Source organism: Oncorhynchus nerka, linkage group LG8 (assembly GCF_034236695.1).
Source record: "Oncorhynchus nerka isolate Pitt River linkage group LG8, Oner_Uvic_2.0, whole genome shotgun sequence".
In the NCBI taxonomy this organism is placed as follows: domain Eukaryota; kingdom Metazoa; phylum Chordata; class Actinopteri; order Salmoniformes; family Salmonidae; genus Oncorhynchus; species Oncorhynchus nerka.
The window spans coordinates 54,147,338-54,169,622 of NC_088403.1; the positions used below are offsets into that span (position 1 = coordinate 54,147,338).

At 42.7% G+C, this 22,285-nt stretch overlaps 1 protein-coding gene and 1 long non-coding RNA gene across 3 annotated transcripts in view; both read left to right on the forward strand.

Annotated features, from left to right (window-relative positions):
* Nucleotides 1-22,285, forward strand: part of LOC115133564 (protein phosphatase 3 catalytic subunit alpha) — a 151,013-nt gene that overhangs the window by 51,920 nt on the left and 76,808 nt on the right. The window lies entirely within an intron of this gene.
* Nucleotides 301-5,368, forward strand: LOC115133565 (uncharacterized). The gene is made up of 2 exons (XR_003864215.2): nt 301-4,489; nt 5,027-5,368. It is a non-coding gene; the product is annotated as an uncharacterized LOC115133565 (long non-coding RNA).

Here is a 22,285-nt window from a genome sequence, read left to right on the forward strand (position 1 = left end):
GTTTTGGGGCTGTTGCTGGGCAACACGGACTTTCAACTCCATCCAAAGATTTTCTATGGGGTTGAGATCTGGAGACTGGCTAGGCCACTCCAGGACCTTGAAATGCTTCTTACGAAGCCACTCCTTCGTTGCCCGGGCGGGGTGTTTGGGATCATAGTCATGCTGAAAGACTCAGCCACTTTTCATCTTCAATGCCCTTGCTGATGGAAGGAGGTTTTCACTCAAAATCTCACGATACATGGCCCCATTCATTCTTTCCTTTACACGGATCAGACTTCCTGGTCCCTTTGCAGAAAAACAGCCCCAACGCATGATGTTTCCACCCCCATGCTTCACAGTAGGTATGGTGTTCTTTGGATGCAACTCAGCATTCTTTGTCCTCCAAACACAACGAGTTGAGTTTTTACCAAAAAGTTATATTTTGGTTTCATCTGACCATGGAGTTTGGAGTGTGACTGTTTGAGGTTGTGGACAGGTGTCTTTTATACTGATAACAAGTTCAAACAGGTGCCATTAATACAGGTAACGAGTGGAGGACAGAGGAGCCTCTTAAAGACGAAGTTACAGGGCTGTGAGAGCCAGAAATCTTGCTTGTTTGTAGGTGACCAAATACTTATTTCCACCATAATTTGCAAATAAATTCATTAAAAATCCTACAATGTGATCTTCTGGATTTTTTTCTAATTTTGTCTCTCATAGTTGAAGTGTACCTATAATGAAAATACTCAGGAGCGGTGGGTGGTGAGTACGATTCCTAAATCGGACCAGAAGACCGCCTCTGTCACGTTCTGGCCTTAGTTCTGTTATTATATCTTTGTTTTAGTATGGTCAGGGCGTGAGCTGGGTGGGTTGTCTATGTTCGTTTTTCTATAATTTGGGATTTCTGTGTTCGGCCCAGTATGGTTCTCAATCAGAGGCAGCTGTCAATCGTTGTCCCTGATTGAGAATCATACTTAGGTAGCCTGGTTTCACTTTTGATTTGTGGGTGTTTCTTTTCCGTGTTTGTGTTTGAGCCACACGGGACTGTTTCGTTTGTTTCACGTTGTTGTTTTGTATTTTGTAGTGTTCAGTTTTTCTTATTAAGTTATGGACACTTACCACGCTGCAAATTGGTCCGATCTATCTTACTCCTCATCAGAGGAAGACGACGAACATGACAGCCTCGAGTACCTCTTCTCCGTCGGTGTTGCTTTGGGTCAGCCTCTGGAGTAAGTTCAATTGCTCTGGGGAGAGCAAACAAAGGATCCGCTTGTAAGACTGGTCGTAATGCTGGAAGTTCTGGTGAGTTACCGCCGCTCTAATATCCAAAAGTTCTTCCCGGCTGTATGTAATGACATAAAACAATTCCTGAGCTAATAACGTAAAAAATAGTACATAAACAAACAAAATACTGCAGAGTTCCTTGAGAGCTAGTCACCATGCTGCCATCTCTGTCGGCGCCATCATGTGAGGTTCCGCTCTGAAGCTGATTTACACTTCCCCAGCTCTAATGAAAGCTAATCCTGTGTCATGGCATGGGGGGAGACAGGCCTCCACATGACACCACAACTAGGGAACTAACATCTTCTTCAGTGGCTGTCAGTCAGCCTGCTAGGCTTTTTAGGGCATGAGATGCTACAGTGCAGGAGATCATGCCACACTTAGCAACTAGCAAGTTGCAATGTCATGTCATGAGATGACTAGTGTCATGGGCTAAGAGTTCCGAAGACTTCTGAGTTTGGGATGTCACTGCTCTCTAGAGGGTTTCTGAAGTCATGGTAAGGGTTTTTGCGACATGCTCATCTAGTACCCTCGTAAAACTGACCATCCTACCGATCCTCGACTTTGGTGATGTCATCTATAAAATAGCCTCCAACACTCTACTCAACAAACTGGATGCAGTCTATCACCGTGCCATCCGTTTTGTCACCAAAGCCCCATACACTACCCACCATTGCGACCTGTACGCTCTCGTTGCTTGGCCCTCACGCCATACTCATCGCCAAACCCACTGGCTACAGGTTATCTACAAGTCTCTGCTAGGTAAAGCCCCGCCTTCTCTCAGCTCACTGGTCACTATAGCAGCACCCACTCGTAGCATGCGCTCCAGCAGGTATATCTCACTGGTCACCCCCAAAGCCAATTCCTCTTTTGGTCGTCTTTCCTTCCAGTTCTCTGCTGCCAATGACTGGAACGAACTGCAAAAATCTCTGAAGCTGGAGACTCATATCTCCCTCACTAGCTTTAAGCACCAGCTGTCAGAGCAGCTCACAGATCACTGCACCTGTATATAGATGGGCTGTTTACAGATGGGCTATCTACCTACCTCATCCCCATACTGTATTTATTTATTTATCTTGCTCCTTTGCACCCCAGTATCTCTACTTGCACATTCATCTTCTGCACATCTACCATTCCAGTGTTTTAATTGCTATATTGTAATTACTTCGCCACCATGGCCTATTTATTGCCTTAACTCCCTTATCTTACCTCATTTGCACTCACTGTATATAGACTTTTTTTGTTTTCTTTTGTTCTACTGTATTATTGACTGTATGTTTTGTTTATTCCATGTGTAACTCTGTGTTGTATGTGTCGAATTGCTATGCTTTATCTTGGCCAGGTCGCAGTTGCAAATGAGAACTTGTTCTCAACTAGCCTACCTGGTTAAATAAAGGTGAAACAGTATCTGTGATTGGTGATGGATTTGTCTCAGAGGGCAGAATTTGCTATATTTTGGGGGGAATGACAGAGTAGATAGCAGTGAAATGCATTCACCATCATTTCAAGACAGGAAACATGGGTAAGTATTTGTAAAGTATGGGTCTTGAAAAGGTGGTCTGTGTGTGTGGACTGTGGAGATCTGGGGAGGCTCAGGAGTACTCCAAGTGAAAACAGAACACTGTTTGAGAGAGGTCGGGACTGCTGCATGTTTAGCTAAAGAGCAGCTCTGGTCTGGATCGCAGAGTTCTGAACCGACCTTGGTAGAATCAGCCTTCAGCTCGTATCTTTTAACATGATTTCAATTCATGACTTAAGAAATGGAATAATTTATTGAATCAACCAACATTTTTCAAAGTGGCTTTCTGAGCCCACCAATGGGAGAGTTCTTCACTCTCCCATTGAGATGGTGAGTCACTGTACGTTAAACAATGCTAATGAGAAGATCTATTCATGTCGATATGGTGCTTCTCATACGAGCATTTAGTCTGCGTGAGGCAGTCTGCGTCAACGGCTGTCTGTCATTGAGTAGTCGATAGTCAGTCAGAGAGAGTGGGTGCTTTGACAGATTGACAGGCCTTCACCAGCATACTGATTTCCCCAGCCCCCTCCAGTTCCCTCCATGTTCTCATTGACGTATTGTGGCGTCCCACTGGTCCTCTCGGCTGGCCCTGACTAATCCTTGCCCTACTACGCCCCTCCCCCCTATCCCCTGCATGGCCGACGCCATCCACCATCCGCCAGGCAGCTGTGAATTGGCCGGGTCCCCACTGGCCACTCATCGATCCTCCTCTACTGCCTCCAATGGGCCGACACATGCCAGCCACCAGCAGCACACTGTGGGCCAGGAGCCAATGCAGGAAGGGGACATCCTGAGAGAAGGCGATAGAGAGAGAGAGAGAGAGAGAGAGAGGTAGGGAGACCACCCATCCGCCCAAGCTCGTCGGGAATTGGTTAACCACACGTTACATACATATGCCCCTCTCTTTTCACAGTTTACACGTGTTTTGATTTCCATGTTGCCACAAAGCCCCAGCGTGACCTTTACATCTGTCGAATGAGGACAATCAGTTTGCTCATTACTCAATCTCCTACAGCCCTCTGAAAAGTGCTTTAAATGCTATTGTCTTAGCGATACGGGCGGACTCGATAGCTGTTTTGGAACCAGCTACTGTCTCTCACTGTCACTTTATACACATAGTGTCATTCAAAGGAAAGAAGCTCCCACACACTGCACTTTCAAAGTATCATGTTTATTTTGATGCTGTACCATACAGATGTAGGATCTTAATTTGATCACCATGTTGCAGTTGAACTTTTTGCAATGCAGGAAATGTTAACTTGTAGTGTATTTGAGGTTTAAAAAGCCTTTCCCTTACGAAAGATGTATCAACCCCTACAACAATTTCCATTAACTCCCTAGAGACGATTGATGCACCGGTCCGTCAATATAAGTAACATAATAAAAAAATCACCATCAAAATCCTTCAGTTTAAGCTAAAGATCATTTTTTTGCATTGAATGCGTCTCAATCCACCACATCCACAAGTTTCACTTCTGCATCTGCAGTGAAATGTGGCAGAGCCAGAGCTGTGTTTATCAGACCATGAGTCATGTTTGGAAAAGTGGAGTAGGGAGTGCGAGAAGTTTGTCAAGGCAAAGAAAAGAAACAAGGGCCTCAGTGGAGATACCGGTGGAAAGGCTACTTCAGAAATGTTGCTGGTGGCTTGTTCAGCACGTGAAGCATGGGAGAACTGAAAGCAACATGCCGTCTTCACCAAAGGATGAGGTATGTTGTTCTATTTTCTATTGTAGTCTAACGAAAAGAGTACCCATATTTTGCTAACAATAGCTAGGCAGCTAGCGCTAGCTACTTGGCTGACTAGAGGCTAGCTAGCCTAGCAGAATACTCATCCAGAGAAAGCAAGCCAATCAACTAAACTAATGATCTTTACAACTTTTTATGAAACACAATTTTGTTAGAGAAAGAAAATCATAAGCTTCCCACATTGGTAACACTAAAGTCATATTTGGTTGCAAGGTCCAGCTTGTCAAAATGTTGCAAACATTTGAACAGAGTTGAGTAGCTAGGCCAGGCCTACTTAATAACTCTGCTCAAACATTTCCAACAGTCTATTGTAGTCTCGGTTAATGAAATGTAAGGTAGAAAAGAGCTGCAGACTCAGCTCGACACGTCACTCGCAAAGGCATTGCATATTAATAAAGACAGATCTCAAGAACGCCATGCACCGAGCTTGTCCCAGAGGTAAATAAATACAGATAATTTCATAATCTACTCCTTTACACTCTTCTGTTGTCCCCCCAGGGGCCTGGCACCTAGAGCTGATTACATGGATGAACTCTCACCAAAAACTCGGAGGAATTTGATCACCAGCTGTATGAGTTTGTGCATGACTTCAAGAAGAGGACATGGACCACAGTGAAATGAACACGTTCTGTTGTTTTTCAGACATCTCAGCAGTCGAACATTAGACCCTTTTGTTGTTTACATGTCTGTTCATAGCAGACACTGTTGTACAGAAATATTTATAACACTGACATTTTATTCCATAGACACTTGTTTACATGTCTGTTCTCAGCAGACACTTTTGTACTGTGGTTTACTTTCAGAAGAAAGAATAAAGGTTTATTTTTGTGTGCTGAAAAAGCTCTGTTGGCATTTCTTCATATATAAATGTGTTTCAATGCATTATATTTGAACATCAAGTGCTGACAACATTGAGAAGAGCTGTGTGCCACAGTCTCTCTAAATGACTGCACACATCAGTTTCATTTTATTAACAAGATTAAAACTATACATTTTGTACAAAGTACTTTGGTTCACATTACACACAAAGAACTGAGTCTGTGTGTCCATCAAGAGGTGTGTGTGTCAGCAGTCCAAAGAAAGGCCTATTCTGCATGATTGTCTGGCCTTGGATTGTTGTCCTCTCCTAACAAGGTCTTCCTGACATGGCACACGACTGGGGGCAGAGGAAGTCGTTTAACTTGCAAGCCTTGTCACGAGAGGGTCCCCCTGCCACACGCCTCCGTGTTGGTAGTTGCCAGAAGGGAGGGGTGTCTCAGCAAAAGTGTGAGGCCCGTATCTTGTGTTTGGCTCATGAGCTTCCTCCGTGGAAGGCCAAACATGCCCGTAGCCTTTTTCAGGGGTACACTTGATTGGACGACCAAGAATCCTCATCCTTGCAGCCATGATGCCGAATGAATTCGGACTCTCCGACAACGAGAGTGGCGGTAGTTCCAGGTATGGACAGGTTCATTAAGATGGACACCTGTCAATGAGGTAACAAGAACATGTCAAATATACAGTACCAGTCAAAAGTTGACACACCTACTCATTCCAAGGTTTTTCGTTTTTACTTAGTTCCACATTGTAGAATAATATTGAAGACAAAAAGATTAGAAACAAAAATTATATTAACATACCTGGACAAGGGCGCATGAGATTCTCATGCAGGGGGAAAGCTGCATCTCCCAGGAAAACATAGGACTTGGCATTGTGGTACCTGGCAGGACAGCCGGCAGTGGTAAATTGAGGGTCTTTTGCACCAGTTTGGACCCGAAAGAACTCTTGAAACACTCCACCATAGCTCTCTTGGCCGTATGTCCCTACATCCACCATTATGAACCATCTTCTCTGTCTCCGTATCGCACCTATTATATGTGTTGCTGGGTACATAAAATCTAGTAGATCCCAGGCAATTCGCACAACTTCCATTTTCTCATAAGTCAAATGTCTCTGTGTACGCTTTTATTCTCCCACACTTGTGTTCGTGGTTTGGGTGTGTCGTCACTTCCTTGCTTGGCCGTAGATGATTATTACCAGCTCATCGCCCTCTACTGTCCCGGGGTAATATTGCCGCTTTCCCTTTTTTTCCTCTTTTTTTTTTTACAAGTGAACATCTTTTTTGGGTGTATGCAAACACACTAGTTTGGTTCACCTAGCTGTCTTCGACTAGCCGCCAGCCAAACTGAAGCATGCTGACGACTTTAGGAGGACCTGTAGGAGCCCTGTGTGTGTGAGCTTTCTGAGTACTATAGCCGTAGGTGTCTCCTTCAGAAGCAATGTTTTTGCTTGGGTTTATAATGTTCTTTCAGCATTATTGTCAAAATGTAGTTATTGGCATAGCCCTGTTCTGTTCTCTGTTCTGTTCTTGTTCTGAAATCTGTTCTCTACCTACATAATACTCAAAATATCCCAATTCATGTTTTTAAATTCAAAAGAATACTAGATAAAAAATTGCTGACACCATTCAAACTAATGAGGGATCAGAACTTTGAAGCCAATTATCTCAGAATGATCTTTTTGCAGAACCTTAGAGTCCCATGCTCTCGCCATCTCAGTCCAAACCACCATAGATATCTCACAATGTGACATGGCACTGTAGGAGTTCTCTAGAGTTAGTAGGACCTAGGAACCCTATGTGTGTGAACTCTAAGCACTATCTCATATAAATCATCTCCGTTCAAAAAACAGTTTTTGCTATGATGGATAAAAGATCAGGCCGAGCCGTGCTGCACCAGTTTGGACCCGAAAGAACCGTGCTGCTCTGTTTCCGTGGCAACCCCTTTACAATTTTTTATACATTTTTCTATGATGTGATTTTAAGTCTTTTTTTTTTTTTTGCAATTATGTGTACCATGGGGAGTGTAGAGGGGTTATTCAGTCCCCTGACTGTGTACACAGAGGCGGCAGGAGCCTTGTGGTTAGAGCGTTGGGCCCGTAACAAAAAGGTTGCTAGATCGAATCCCCGACCTGACAAGGTAAAAATCTGTAGTTCTACCCCTGAACAAGGCAGTTAACCCACTGTTCCTAGGCTGTCATTGTAAATAAGAATTTGTTCTTAACGGACTTGCCTAGTTAAATAAAAGGTTTTTAAAAATACTGTGGGTATTAAAATATGATTTTGTAGAATAACTAATATAAACAGCCCATAGGGAAATACCCCAGGGATGAAAAATGATTAAATATTAAGAGAATTGAAAATGCAATACTGTAAACGTGGAGTAGTTATTTAAAAAATCAATTAAACACTGGTTTCATTTTCATTGCAGACTAGAATTCTCACCTGAGTAATGTGTGTGCTTTTTCAGAAATATTTTATCAGAACATTCTATGAACTGGAGTAGAAGTCACTCACCAAGGATCTTGTGACCTGAAAACATGATGAACTACTAAAATATGCTTGTCCTTATAGAGGGGTTAGATTTTGACGGTGACCATTTGGACACTCTTCAACTAGCAGCTCTCCTCTTTACCCTAACTTTGCATTCTCCACTTTGGACCAGAGTGCCAGGGGCACCAACCGTATGTGTGTGTGTGTGTGTGACTGTGACTGCCGCCCCTGGGTCCACCACTACACCACATTCAGTTTATATCCCCCTGTCTCTACTTCTTCCTCACTGCTTTTCAAATACAGGCAGCTCAATTCAAGGCTGAGCCTGTGGTACTCAGGCACTAGCTTCAAAACCTTGTTCTGCTAAGGGTCTTGTCCCAAACCAGCTTCCCTCCTACTAACGCATGCTAAAGAGGCACAGACAAATGTGACCGACCGGCTCGATTCGGCTATATGTAGCAAAAAAAAAATATATATTTTTTTACATTGGATAAAAATAGATTCAGAGCTAGAAAATGGTATGTCATACCCTACAGTTGAGGAACAATGGGAAAGTAATTCTGCTTTTAAAGTTGATAAATTTGTAACCTCACTTTTGAGAAAATGGCCCTTGGTACCTACTGTTTTGGTACCTACTGGAGAGCTCTTTATCTACACCCATTCAGCATCGTTTACACCCTTTTAAGCTTTAGCCCCACCCATCTCTTTAAGGATGCACATTTGACACTATGTACTAAACAAGCAAAGATTTCAAGACTAAGGTCTGCGTTATACTACGGGTGTGTTCGTAAATTTAATCTGGAGTGCCAGAGTATGTTCTGTGCGTTCGTAAACTCAGAGCGTTGTCAGATTGGCTGTTCGTAAATTCATAGTTTTTCGTTCTCGGAGCAGTCAGGCCACACACTGGACGCTCTGGCCTAAAAGTAGGGTTGATCCGAGCGTTCTGACCTAACAGCAGCAGTCAAGCACTCAAGCTAACTGGATAACGTTGGCTAGCTACTTCCTGACACAAATGAGAGAACAGCTCACTTTGACCATTTTACTCACCCTAGCAGAGCTGCTTAGACTGCTTTTATGTTATCCAGAGCGTTGGTGACTGCAACTGTGCTGCTGGCAACATTTTAATGCTTTTTGCCAACATTTACTGACACCGGCCATATTCAACGTGTGTTGAGCGTTCGTAAATTCATCAGGTATTCTGACAAATTTACCAGTTACGTCTATCGACATTCGTCGCAGTGACATCATGAACATTATATTGAAATAGTTACCTCCATAGTGGAATCTTTTGTTTAGACATGTAGCTAGCTAGCTAAACAATTAACCACAATCCCTGCATGAATCTGCAGGAAGCTAACCAACTAGGTTCAATGTTAGCTAGCTAACATTGGGCTATAACTAGCAATGCAAATGGCTCTGAGATACAAATAATATTACTACACAGATCATACACGTAACGTTAGCTAGCTAACTAACAGTACACTAACTTAAAATGAAAACTACTTTCTGACTAAATTTGAAATGTATAATATATCTGAAAATGTAGCTAGCTAGACTCTCTTATCCATATACATGGATGGATGCTTCTCCCTCTGTCACGGATGCCATGGTTGCCCTTAGTTTGAAGATGTAATCCAGAGTCAGGTGTTTTATATAATAGACTTCTGTGTGTTCTTTTTTCGACTGTCTGCATATTTGCAATCAAACGCCAGAATTTTCTTAATCTCTTTAGCTATCATACTCTATTTCCACTGATTTCAAAACTCAGTCCTCCAGAAAGTGCCGTTCTTCTATGAGATGTATTTTTTTTTAAAGCTGCGATAGAAAGGATTACCTACACATATTGACCAGCTCATATTATAGACAGGAGCGTGCTACATGGCAGACCAATCCGAACTCATCTATCAGTATGTCCAGCCCACTTATTATCTCAGCTGATCATGGCTAGCGGGAAGGTTTGCCCCCTTTTTCCATGGCTAAACCAACTAGGCTCATAATTGAACTATTTTATCCATATTTACAGATGGCATACAAGTTTGTTATTAAGGCGAATGAAAGTTAACATGTTCCAGAAGGCATTTCTGCCCAAAAATGCATTTATATATTTAAAAAAAGTTTACGTTCAAATGGCGCTCCTGTAAAGTAGTGACATACGCCTTTTTTCCTGAAACGAGTCACAAATTTCTAAATGACCGGGGCCTCTGCTTTACTTAGTAGATAGAACAGAAGCCTAAACTCCTCCAACGCTGACAAAAACACATTTGGTTGTCATGACTGCCATTGTTCTGGTGCTTCATCTCCATATTACACAATATAGAAAAACCAGAACTGTTTCCTCATTCCCGGTAGTGTCAGTGGGTTTAAATGATGTCGGTGTTAGAGTGGGTAACAGATTGTAGTCTACCATTTAGTATTGACCAGTGCAGCTTCATTAGAAAGCTTGTTCAGTCTCAGAAATTTGTGGATTTCAAGCCGCAGATCTTCATACGACTTCCTGAAAGGATGTGCGGTTGATTCAACACGAGACCAGATAATTGGTCAAGAAAACCCTGTGTGGGAACCACTGAGAGAAATTATTGAAAGTTGGCCAGTAGAGAGGAGGCTAGAGAAAGGAGTTGGTAACCCAGGCTGACTTTGTCAGAGGATTTTTGGTGGGATTACTATTCCTGTCTGACTCTGGCTTTCTTTGCTTTCGAATCATCCCTAAATGAAGTTGGCAACCATAATCCCAGACTTAAACGTTCTTTTAATCCCCTGTCCATATTATAATATTGCAGAGCCTTGCATGCTGCTGCAAAGGGACCGTAGGCGGGTTTTAAATATGGAGGGCTCACCCTCAAATTTATTACGCCTTAATTGTATCTGAAGATTGCATCTCCTAGGCAGAGTGCTGACTTATGAATTATTGATGGGCAGCTTTGTAGCCATTGTAAATGGGGGGGGGGGGGGGCTCTATTGAGAAGTAGCGCAAATGCAGTTTGAGGCGTTCCGTAGGGAAACTAGGCTAATATATCCAGGGTGTGTCCCAAATGTCACTCTATTCCCTATGTAGGCCCTGTCCAAAATAAATGCACTATATAGGAGATAGGGTGCCATTTGGGACACACAGGTGTTACAAACTTGAGCTATGGGTGAAGTGTTTCAACAGAAGTGTCAGAAGGGAGAGACTAATATTCAGCATCTTTGGATGTGGCAGACAACATTGTCCATATAAACTGTATAGAATTTTGTGGGGGAACCAGAAGTTCTAGTTGGTGTTCTAAGTTTGGAATGCCTCTTCCATCCCTTTCGTCTCCCAAATAACCTGCCATGTTTGAACCCTTTCTACCAATTACCCAGTAGCATACGGTCTTCTCTTCTCCATCTCATTGTGTTTATGTCATTTAATTAGTAAGCACTGTCTGATAATGTTGTTTTGGGAATGAGATGCACCCTCTTTGTATCCTGTTCAACACTTGGCAATTCTGCTCCAAATATACTGGAAACCCAACTCTGCTGAGAGCCTTTTTATGGGAATATGTTGAGAGATGGGAAGGGGTTTTTGAGTGCTGGTTTGCATGTCCCTCCTTGGTTGTAGTCACGCTGAATAGAGGTGACTTTTTCTTTGAGGAATGGCAGCGTTCTTCTCTCAGTTATTGAGTCTTGGTTCATGGCCTCCATAGTTTTCTTTTGTAGGAACCATTCAAACAACAGTTCAGTCATGATTCATAATGGGGTTTAGCTTTGCAGCTTTTACTGTGGTGTGGGTGGTGCGGCGTGGGGGGGGCAACATTTGTCCCCCCACTTGAAATATTGTCTATGAATGTAAGACTATTGGAGGATAATCAATATTGCTGTTCTTAGCCGCCATTATCGTTGACTATGTCTTCTTCGCTGCACTTCTGTCACACACTCTTTTCTCTCCTGTTCTTCCTCTTTCTGGTGGTCATGCAGAGACTGGGGGCAGTGAAAGTGCTGGTGTGGTAACTTGTCTCAGTCTGTAGATGGGTAGTGCCAGCCAAATCCTCACCCACACTCTGAGGGTAGTGCCCTGTTTGTGCACTGTCAGCCATTTTCCCAGGTCAAATCCCATAGTGGATTGAAAGGCACTGTGCTCTGCAAGATTTCAGTGTGAAATCCTTTAGATGCCAAAACACTTGAATTTAAGCATTTGTTTATCAACTTTGTTTTCTGAGATTATATTTTTGTTCAGTATAATATACAAATGCAACATGTAAAGTGTTGGTCCCATGTTTCATGGGTTGAAATAAAAGATCCCAAAAATGTTCCATATGCACAAAAAGCTTTTTTCTCTCAAATTCTGTGCACAAATTTGTTTACATCCCTGGTGAGGACGATGATCATGCATATAAACCGCCCTGGGGCAATGCCCCCATGCACAAAGCGAGGTCCGTACAGAAATGGTTTGTCGAGATCGGTGTGGAACAACTTGACTGGCCTGCACTCAGCCCTGACCTCAACCCCATCGAACACCTTTGGGAGGAATTGGAACACCGACTGTGAGCCAGGCCTAATCGCCCAACATTAGTGCCCGACCTGACTAATGCTCTTGTGGCTGAATGGAAGCAAGTCCCCACAGCAATGTTCCAACATCAAGTGGAAAGCCTTCCCAGAAGACCAACTCCATATTAATGCCCCTGATTTTGTAATTAGATGTTTGACAAGCAGGTGTCCACATACTTTTGGTGATGTAGTGTTTTTCAATTGACTGATTTGAAATTGCTGCATTTATATTTTTGTAAATATGACTTTTTAATGTCAATGTTGTGTACATGGAATGATTGCGACAAATCACATTTGCTATCTCATGGCAACACTTTCTTCGTCTTTACATATAGGCCTAGCCTACAGTGTTTAATTTGATAATTTTCTTAAAGTCACATGCTCTATCTGCCCAAGATATGCCCATTATTATTATCCTTCTCTATTCGGTCTTTGCAGCCAATTTGTCTTTTTGCCAAGTGGTATCTTTCTGCTCAGACACTCTGCCTCTGTGGTGAAGGTGGTGTAGCCACAGTTATGTTGCTTCGTTTGAGACCCATAGAATGAAGCTGCTTCCTGTGCTGGATACTGGCTGTAAAACTGTAATTTGATTGACACCTACAGACAGTCAGGGTTCCCTAGTCGATAACAATGGGAGCGTTCATTTTTTCCTGATGCTCACTCATGTTACTTGTGCAGTGAGTGTACAGAGAGCAAAATGCTGACTTCATCTACACACACTGCCTAAATACATGGGTATTTTTGTGCTTATATTTGCCTCTGAAACCTACAATAAGTAGGCCTGCAGCTTATAAAGAAAATAGTTAATGGCCCATTCCATCACCCATATAAGGTGAAATAGAAACATGAGTGGTATGTGTGATGTGGTTGTGTGCTACTGCATTAGCAGGTGTAATGCTGGATGAGAGAAGTGGGTGCCTGTGCAGTGGTTTCAATATCATTTGAGTTTGAGATAAGGGCCTAACCCATTGCTATTGCCTACTGAATACAGCTTTCAGTCAGATGTCAACAACAAGGGAGTGAGACTGGTGACTTCCGGCGCCGACAGAGATGGCCGCCTAGCTTCGCGTTCCTAGGAAACTGCAGTATTTTGTTTTTTTACATGTTATTTATTACATTGGTACCCCAGGTAATCTTAGGTTTTATTACATACAGGCGGGAGGAACTACTGGATATAAGAGCAACGTTAACTCACCATCATTACGACCAGGAATACGACTTTCCCGAAGCGGATCCTGTGTTTTGCCCACCACCCGGGACAATGGATCGGATCCCAGCCAGCGAACCAAAACAACAACGCCGTAAAAGGGGCAGACGAAGCGGTCTTCTGGTCAGGCTCCGGAGATGGGCACATGGCGCACCGCTCCCGAGCATACTACTCGCCAATGTCCAGTCTCTTGACAACAAGGTTGATGAAATCCGAGCAAGGGTAGCATTCCAGAGAGACATAAGAGACTAACGTTCTTTGCTTCACGGAAACATGGTACAGCCAGCTGGTTTCTTCACGCATTGCGCCGACAGAAACAAACATCTTTCTGGTAAGAAGAGGGGCGGGGGGTATGCCTTATGATTAACGAGACGTGGTGTGATCATAACAACATACAGGAACTCAAGTCCTTCTGTTCACCGGACTTAGAATTCCACACAATCAAATGTCGACAGCATTATTTACCAAGAGAATTCTCCATGATTATAATCACAGCCGCATATATTCCCCCCCCAAGCAGACACATAGATGGCCCTGAACAAACTTTATTTGACTCTATGTAAACTGGAAACCACATATCCTGAGGCTGCATTCACTGTAGCTGGGGATTTTAACAAGGCTAATCTGAAAACAAGACTCCCTAAATTCTATCGGCATATTGATTGTGCTACCAGGGCTGGTGAAACCCTGGATCATTGTTGTTCCAACTTCCGCAACGCATATAAGGCCCTCCCCCGCCCTCCTTTCAGAAAATCTGACCACGACACCATTTTGTTGCTTCCAGCCTATAGACAGAAACTAAAACAGCAAGCTCCTGCGCTCAGGTCTGTTCAATGCTGGTCCGACCAATCTGATTCCACGCTTCAAGATTGCTTCGATCACGTGGATTGGGATATGTTCTGCATTGCGTCAAACAACAACATTGACGAATACACTGATTCGGTGAGCGAGTTCATTAGCAAGTGCATTGGCGACGTCGTACCCACAGCAACTATTAAAACATTCCCCAACCAGAAACCGTGGATTGATGGCAGCATTCGCGCGAAACTGAAAGCGCGAACCACTGCTTTTAACCAGGGCAAGGTGAACGGAAACATGACCAAATACAATACAGTGTAGCTATTCCCTCCACAAGGCAATCAAACAAGCTAAGCGTCAGTATAGAGACAAAGTAGAGTCGCAATTCAATGGCTCAGACACAAGAGGTATGTGGCAGGGTCTACAGTCAATCACGGATTACAAAAAGAAAACTATTTTTTCTTTTTGTAATCCGTGATTGACTGTAGACCCTGCCACATACCTCTTTTTTTTTTTGACACAGCCAGCTACCAAAACCTGCGGGCTCTCCTTCCCTGCAGCCGACGTGAGTAAAACATTTAAAACGTGTTAACCCTCGCAAGGCTGCAGGCCCAGACCGCATTCCCAGCCGCGTCCTCAGAGCATGCGCAGACCAGCTGGCTGGTGTGTTTACGGACATATTCAATCAATCCTTATCCCAGTCTGCTGTTCTCACATGCTTCAAGAGGGCCACCATTGTTCCTGTTCCCAAGAAAGCTAAGGTAACTGAGCTAAACGACTACTGCCTCGTAGCACTCACTTCCGTCATCATGAAGTGCTTTGAGAGACTAGTCAAGGACCATATCACCTCCACGCCAACCTGACACCCTAGACCCACTCCAATTTGCTTACCGCCCCAATAGGTCCACAGACGACGCAATCGCAACCACACTGCACACTGCCCTAACTCATGTGGACAAGAGGAATACCTATGTGAGAATGCTGTTCATCAACTATGGGTCAGCATTTAACACCATAGTACCCTCCAAACTTGTCATCAAGCTCGAGACGCTGGGTCTCGACTAGAGGTCGACCGATTTATGATTTTTCAACGCCGATACCGATAATTGGAGGACCAGAAAAGCCGATAACGATTAAATCGGCCGTTTAAAAAATAATGTATTTGTAATAATGACAATTACAACAATACTGAATGAACACTTATTTTAACTTAATATAATACATCAATAAAAATCTATTTAGCCTCAGATAAATAATGAAACATGTTCAATTTGGTTTAAATAATGCAAAAACAAAGTGTTGGAGAAGTAAAAGTGCAATATGTGCCATGTAAAAAAGCTAACGTTTGAGTTCCTTGCTCAGAACATGAGAACATATGAAAGTTGATGGTTCCTTTTAACATGAGACTTCAATATTCCAAGGTAAGAGGTTTTAGGTTGTAGTTAATATAGTATTTATAGGACTATTTCGCTCTACACCATTTGTATTTCATATACCTTTGACTATTGGATGTTCTTATAGGCACTATAGTATTGCCAGTGTAACCTGGGCTCGAACCAGGAACACATCGTCAACAGCCACACTCGAAGCAGCGTTACCCATCGCTCCACAAAAGCCGCAGCCCTTGCAGACGGGAATAACTACTCCAAGTCTCAGAGCGAGTGACATTTGAAACGCTATTGGCGCACACCAAGCTAACTAGCTAGCCATTTCACATCAGTTACACCAGCCATTAGGCTGATAGGCTTGAAGTCAAAAACAGCGCTGTGCTTGCGAAGAGCTGCTGGCAAAACGCACGAAAGTTCTGTTTGAATGAATGCTTACGAGCCTGCTGCTGCCTACCATCGCTCAGTCAGACTGCTCTATCAAATCATAGACGTAATTATAACACACAGAAATACGAGCCTTTCTGCATTAATATGGTCGAATCCGGAAACTATCATTTCAGTGAAATACGGAACCGTTCGGTATTTTATCTAACGGGTGGCATCCCTAAGTCTAAATATTCTTGTTACATTGCACAACCTTCAATGTTATGTCATAATTCTGTCAAATAATTTCGCCCTATTCTGGCAAATTAATTCTGCCCAAACTGTTGCATATACCCTGACTCTGCGTGCAATGACCGCAAGAGAAATGACACAATTTCACCTGGTTAATATTGCCTGCTAACCTGGATTTCTTTTAGCTAAATATGCAGGTTTAAAATATATATACTTCTGTGTATTGATTTTAAAAAGAAAGGCATTGATGTTTATGGTTGGGTACAGTCGTCCAAAGATTGTGCTTTTTTCGCAAATGCGCTTTTGTTAAATCATCCCCCAGCGTTGCATCGATGCGCTTTTGTTAAATCATCCCCCAGCGTTGCATCGATTATATGCAACGCAGGACACGCTAGATAAACGATTAATGTCATCAACAATGTGCAGTTATAACTAGTGATTATGATAGATTGTTTTTTATAAGATAAGTTTAATGCTAGCTAGCTACTTACTTTGGCTTCTACTGCATTCGCGTAACAGGCAGGCTCCTCGTGGAGTGCAATGAGAGGCAGGTGGTTAGAGCGTTGGACTAGTTAACTGTAAAGTTGCAAGATTGGATCCCCTGAGCTGACAAGGTGAAAATCTGTCGTTCAGAACAAGGCAGTTAACCCACCGTTCCCAGGCCGTCATTGAAAATAAGAATGTGTTTTTAACTGACTTGCCTAGTTAAATACAGGTATTTAAAAAACTTAATATATATTTTTTTTAAATCGGCAAAATCGGTCAAAAAATACAGATTTCCGTTGTAATGAAAACTTGAAATCGGCCCTAATTAATCGGCCATTCCGATTAATCGGTCGACCTCTACCCCGCCCTGGGTACTGGTCTTCCTGACGGGCCGCCCCCAGGTGGTGAGGGTCGAGACCCCACAAGGGTGCGTTCTGAGCCCTCTCCTGTACTCCCTGTTCACCCACGACTGCGTGGCCATGCACGCCTCCAACTCAATCATCAAGTTTGCAGACGACAGTACAGTGGTAGGCTTTATTACCAACAACGACGAGACGGCCTACAGGGAGGAGGTGAGGGCCCTCGGAGTGTGGTGTAAGGAAAATAACCTCACACTCAACGTCAACAAAACAAAGGAGATGATCGTGGACTTCAGGAAACAGCAGAGGGAGCAACCCCCATATCCACATTGACGGGACAGTAGTGGAGAGGGTAGTACGTTTTAAGTTCCTCTGCGTACACATCACGGACAAACTGAATTGGTCCACCCACACAGACAGCGTGGTGAAGAAGGCGCAGCAGCGTCTCTTCAACCTCAGGAGGCTGAAGAAATGTGGCTTGTCACCAAAAGCACGGCAACTGCTCCGCCCCCAAACGTAAGGCTCTCCAGATGGTAGTGAGGTCTGCACAACGCATCACTGGGTGTAAACTACCTGCCCTCCAGGATACCTACACCACCCGATGTCACAGGAAGACCATAAAGATCATCAAGGACAACAACCACCCGAGCCACTGCCTTTTCACCCCGCTATCATCCAGAAGGCGAGGTCAGTACAGGTGCATCAAAGCAGGGACCGAGAGACTGAAAAACAGCTTCTATCTCAAGGCCATCAGACTGTTAAACAGCCACCACTAACATTGAGTGGCTGCTGCCATACATGTTAAAAATGTATCACTAGCCACTTTAAACAATGCCACTTAATATAATGTTTCCATACCCTACATTACTCATCTCATTTGTATATACTGTACTCGATACCATCTACTGCATCTTGCCTATGCCGTTCTGTACCATCATTCATATATCTTTGTGTACATATTCTTCATCCCTTTACACTTGTGTGTATCATGTAGCTGTTGTGAAATTGTTAGGTTAGATTACTCGTTGGTTATTACTGCACTGTCGGAACTAGAAGCACAAGCATTTCACTGCACTCGCATTAACATCTGCTAACCATGTGTATGTGACAAATAAAATTTGATTTGATTTTGATTTGAAAAGGGTAGGGAGGTAGGTGTAGACATCTGGTCCATGTTCAGTAGGGCATAACATTCTTATTGGACAGGGTCAGATATTTCAGTTTAATGTGGAAGAACTGGGGGGGGGTTTCTCCCATTGCGTGTCTAGTACTGAGCGTGAACGCTGAATGTTGCTCATTTAATCATTTCAAGTACTGACAAACCCCTTTTTTTTAGAAAAAGGAAAATGTACTGCTTGGACTGATCATAAAGCTAAAAAGCATTCTTTGTACATACAATATATAATCTACTGTTACGGCAGAATCATTTGTTTGTTCCATCCATTATTTCATTCTATAGATTAAAAACAGTTCAGTCTGCCTCCCATATGAATGACGTGCTCTATAGTAGTTGCTTTGGGAGCAAATGATCCTCACGGGTCCCTCCTATGGGGCTTGTACAGAACTATTGCTGAGCTCCTGGGAAAATGAACCGAGGAAAGATCTGGCCCTGTGGGAAATCTATTTTTCCCCACAGGGCCAGATGATCGAGTCCCACTATGTTATGTTGATCAAGACTCTTCCCCCCTCAAGACATGTATGTTATGTGTCTCACTGTGTGCACTGAAACGTGGTGAGCTTGGGCCATATTTACTGAGTCATGTAGGCTACATGCATAGAGATCCTTTAATTCACATTCTATATGTAATTATATGGCTACATATGCATCAATTTATATAGTATAGGGGTTCTGGAGAAGAAAGCAGTTTGACCAGTTAGAGATGTTGAAATATTCTAGGAACAACTACATATCCAGCATCTTGTAATTGGAGCATATACCACTTAAAGGGGAAATCAGTAGCTGCTACATCCATTTTTGGACTTATAAATTAATGATATGTACTAGGCTTGGGAGGTATCGAGATTGTAATCCCGTCCTTGTGCCATACCGGGATATTCCGCGCTGAACACAAGGGACGCTGTTTTCAAAACCCACTGATACTCTGTAATCCGAAGGTTAGCAATGTATAGTTTATGACCTGAACTATACAAGTAACTAAAAAAATGCTACTCACAGTTTGCTGCATAAAACAAATATTAGCATGGCCCTTGATCCAGGAGGGGATTCTCTGCTGTCACATAGTGAATGCTTGATTTTGTAAAAAGCTAACCACTTAGCTAGATAGTTAACTAGCTACTGAATTAGCAAACCAAATGCACAATTGCAGAGCATTTAACACATTTTAGACAATTAACTTGCAAACATTTAGTTGTGAATTCCATACTCTTAATTAGATCACCTGGCGCATACGGCAACAAACACCATGTGACTGGGGACTACTGTATGCTTCATAATAATGTGACAGATGACATGAAGAAAGCAATGTTCTTTATCTCCTAACGTATTGCACAAGTTGACTGCAGGTATTTACTTAAAAAGTAGCTACAAATGTATTAAAACATTTTCAATATATTGTTTCAACCTTATTGATGGTATTGGAAAAACCATCCCGTGGATTTTTCCATATAACCCGGTATATACGGTATACTGTCAAGCCCAATATGTACCCATTGATTATTGAAGTACTGTATACAACTTATAAATGTCTCAGCTAGGATCAACTGATGTACCCCATCAGAACCTAATGTTTATAAACAAAGTAAATGTAAAGAAACATTAAATAGCCTTAAAACATGGTTCATTCTCAAATCTGTATATCATGGACAGTCAGTCCTTGCATCCATAGATCTGTCTATGAATTTGAGATTGATTACATTTCACCATCCCCATCCCTCAAACTTTTTACCAAAACAGGGGTGGGGATCCGCTTTGTTATTGTTTCTACTGCTGATTATCGCTTTAAAAGCCAGTTGGAGAGCAGTACTTTAGTTCATTAAGGTAGTGAAAGTAGCAGAGAGGTAATGTAGTGAAAGTAGCAGAGGTACTGTAGTGAACGTAGTAAAGAGTTTGTAGTGAAGTAGCAGAGAGGTAATGTACCGTAATGAAAGTAGCAGAAAGGTAATGTACTGTAGCGAAAGTTGCAGAAAGGCAATGTAGTGAAAGTAGCAGAGAGGTTATGTAGTGAAGTAGCAGAGAGGTAATGTAGTGAAAGTAGCAGTGTTTATGTGGTGAAAGTAGGTAATGTACTGTAGTGAAAGTAGCAGAAAGGTAATGTAGTGAAAGTAGAAGCGAGGTAATTTACTGTAGCGAAAGTAGCAGAGAGGTAATGGAGTGGAAGTAGTCATCTGACTAATGTCATTATAGAGCTCTAGACAAGAAATCTTGCAGCTTAGATTTTTTTTATTGGCCAAAAATGTCAATTACTCTTATGTGCTGCAATATAATAATGCATTGCAATTTCAATTTGCTGAAAACTGTCCGGTATCCTTCACATGACTTCAGACTATTGAGATGTACCCCAAGTGTCATGCATCACAATTTATGCACCAGTGATCCGCCAGTCTTCCATCCTGTCTTCTGATTAATCATTATTCTGCAACGTCACTAAACTCCTACCTTAGAGCTGAAGTGATTGTTACACAATGTGAAAAATGCCGACCCCCAGTGTAACCAACATGGCTTCCTGTAATCAGCCTTTTGAATGATACTTTTAATCCGTGGAAAGGAATTAGTTACTGTTCCCTGGAGTGCCTCAAATAATGCATGACGGGGAGATAGATAATGCATTCAAAATACATGAGGGGGTGTCGTTTGAATAATGCATAGTATTAATTTGCTACGCAAGCGGGAGATGGATAGCGTTTCTATCTAATGGTGGAAATGGCTCTGATTGGAGCAATGGCTCTTAAGCATGCCTGTTGCTTTCCTGAGTTTAAACTGTTATTGGTCTTTTTACCAATTAAGCACCTACTTTTTCAATGATTGCCAAAAGCCATTTTCTACTCCCACATTCCCACTGCATTGTGATGGGAGAAATATCCATCAGGAGAGAAGATACACATAGCACTTAAAGTTAGGCAAATGAGATTTGACGGCAACAACAGCATTGTCCTCCAGAGCAACAGGCTAGTCTCTTGGTCCAGTAGATTATTGTCTTGAAAGCTGACTGCTCGTGAACAGGGGACTGAATCCTGGGGTTGGTCTATTTTACTTAAACGTGAGGGTTAAAAAAAGCCAGGGCAAGACAAGTTTGGTGGGTTGATTGGTGCTGGAGAAATGAGGTGTGATCCTTGATGGTCCTTCACTGAATTCATTAATTACTGTACCTAATGTACAATATCAAATGATCAATTTTCATTGAAATTCCCCTTTAAGTCGTGGTGAAAGGGCATGTTCAGGCTTCTCATGAATGCAGACCAATTTCGCTCCTTCTAGACTAGCTGGCAGAGCAGCAATCGCCTAGTTGCATGGCGGGGGGCTGAGTAATGATGAAATGAATTAAAGCTATCAGCTAATGGAGCCCAGTTTTGAGTCATACTTAGTAATCAGCCAGGCAACCATGCAAGCAGGCAACCAGGCAGGCAACCAGGCAGGCAAGCAGGCAGGCAGGCTCGACCAACTCAGTCTGCTGTACTCTCACAGTTCTGAAGTGCTGGAACACAGGAGTGTGTGCCATTCCGAATGAATCAGTCTTCGAAATTGAAATATGCACTAATTAATTGGATTTAAAAAAAACTTCTGAATCAACTATCGAGGGTGGATTAAGAAAGGACAGGATTGATAATTAGAAATGGGCAATATCAAATCAAATCAATTCATATAGCCCTTCGTACATCAGCTGATATCTCAAAGTGCTGTACAGAAACCCAGCCTAAAACCCTAAACAGCAAGCAATGCAGGTGTAGAAGCACGGTGGCTAGGAAAAACTCCCTAGAAAGGCCAAAACCTAGGAAGAAACCTAGAGAGGAACCAGGCTATGTGGGGTGGCCAGTCCTCTTCTGGCTGTGCCGGGTGGAGATTATAACAGAACATGGCCAAGATGTTCAAATGTTCATAAATGACCAGCATGGTCGAATAATAATAAGGCAGAA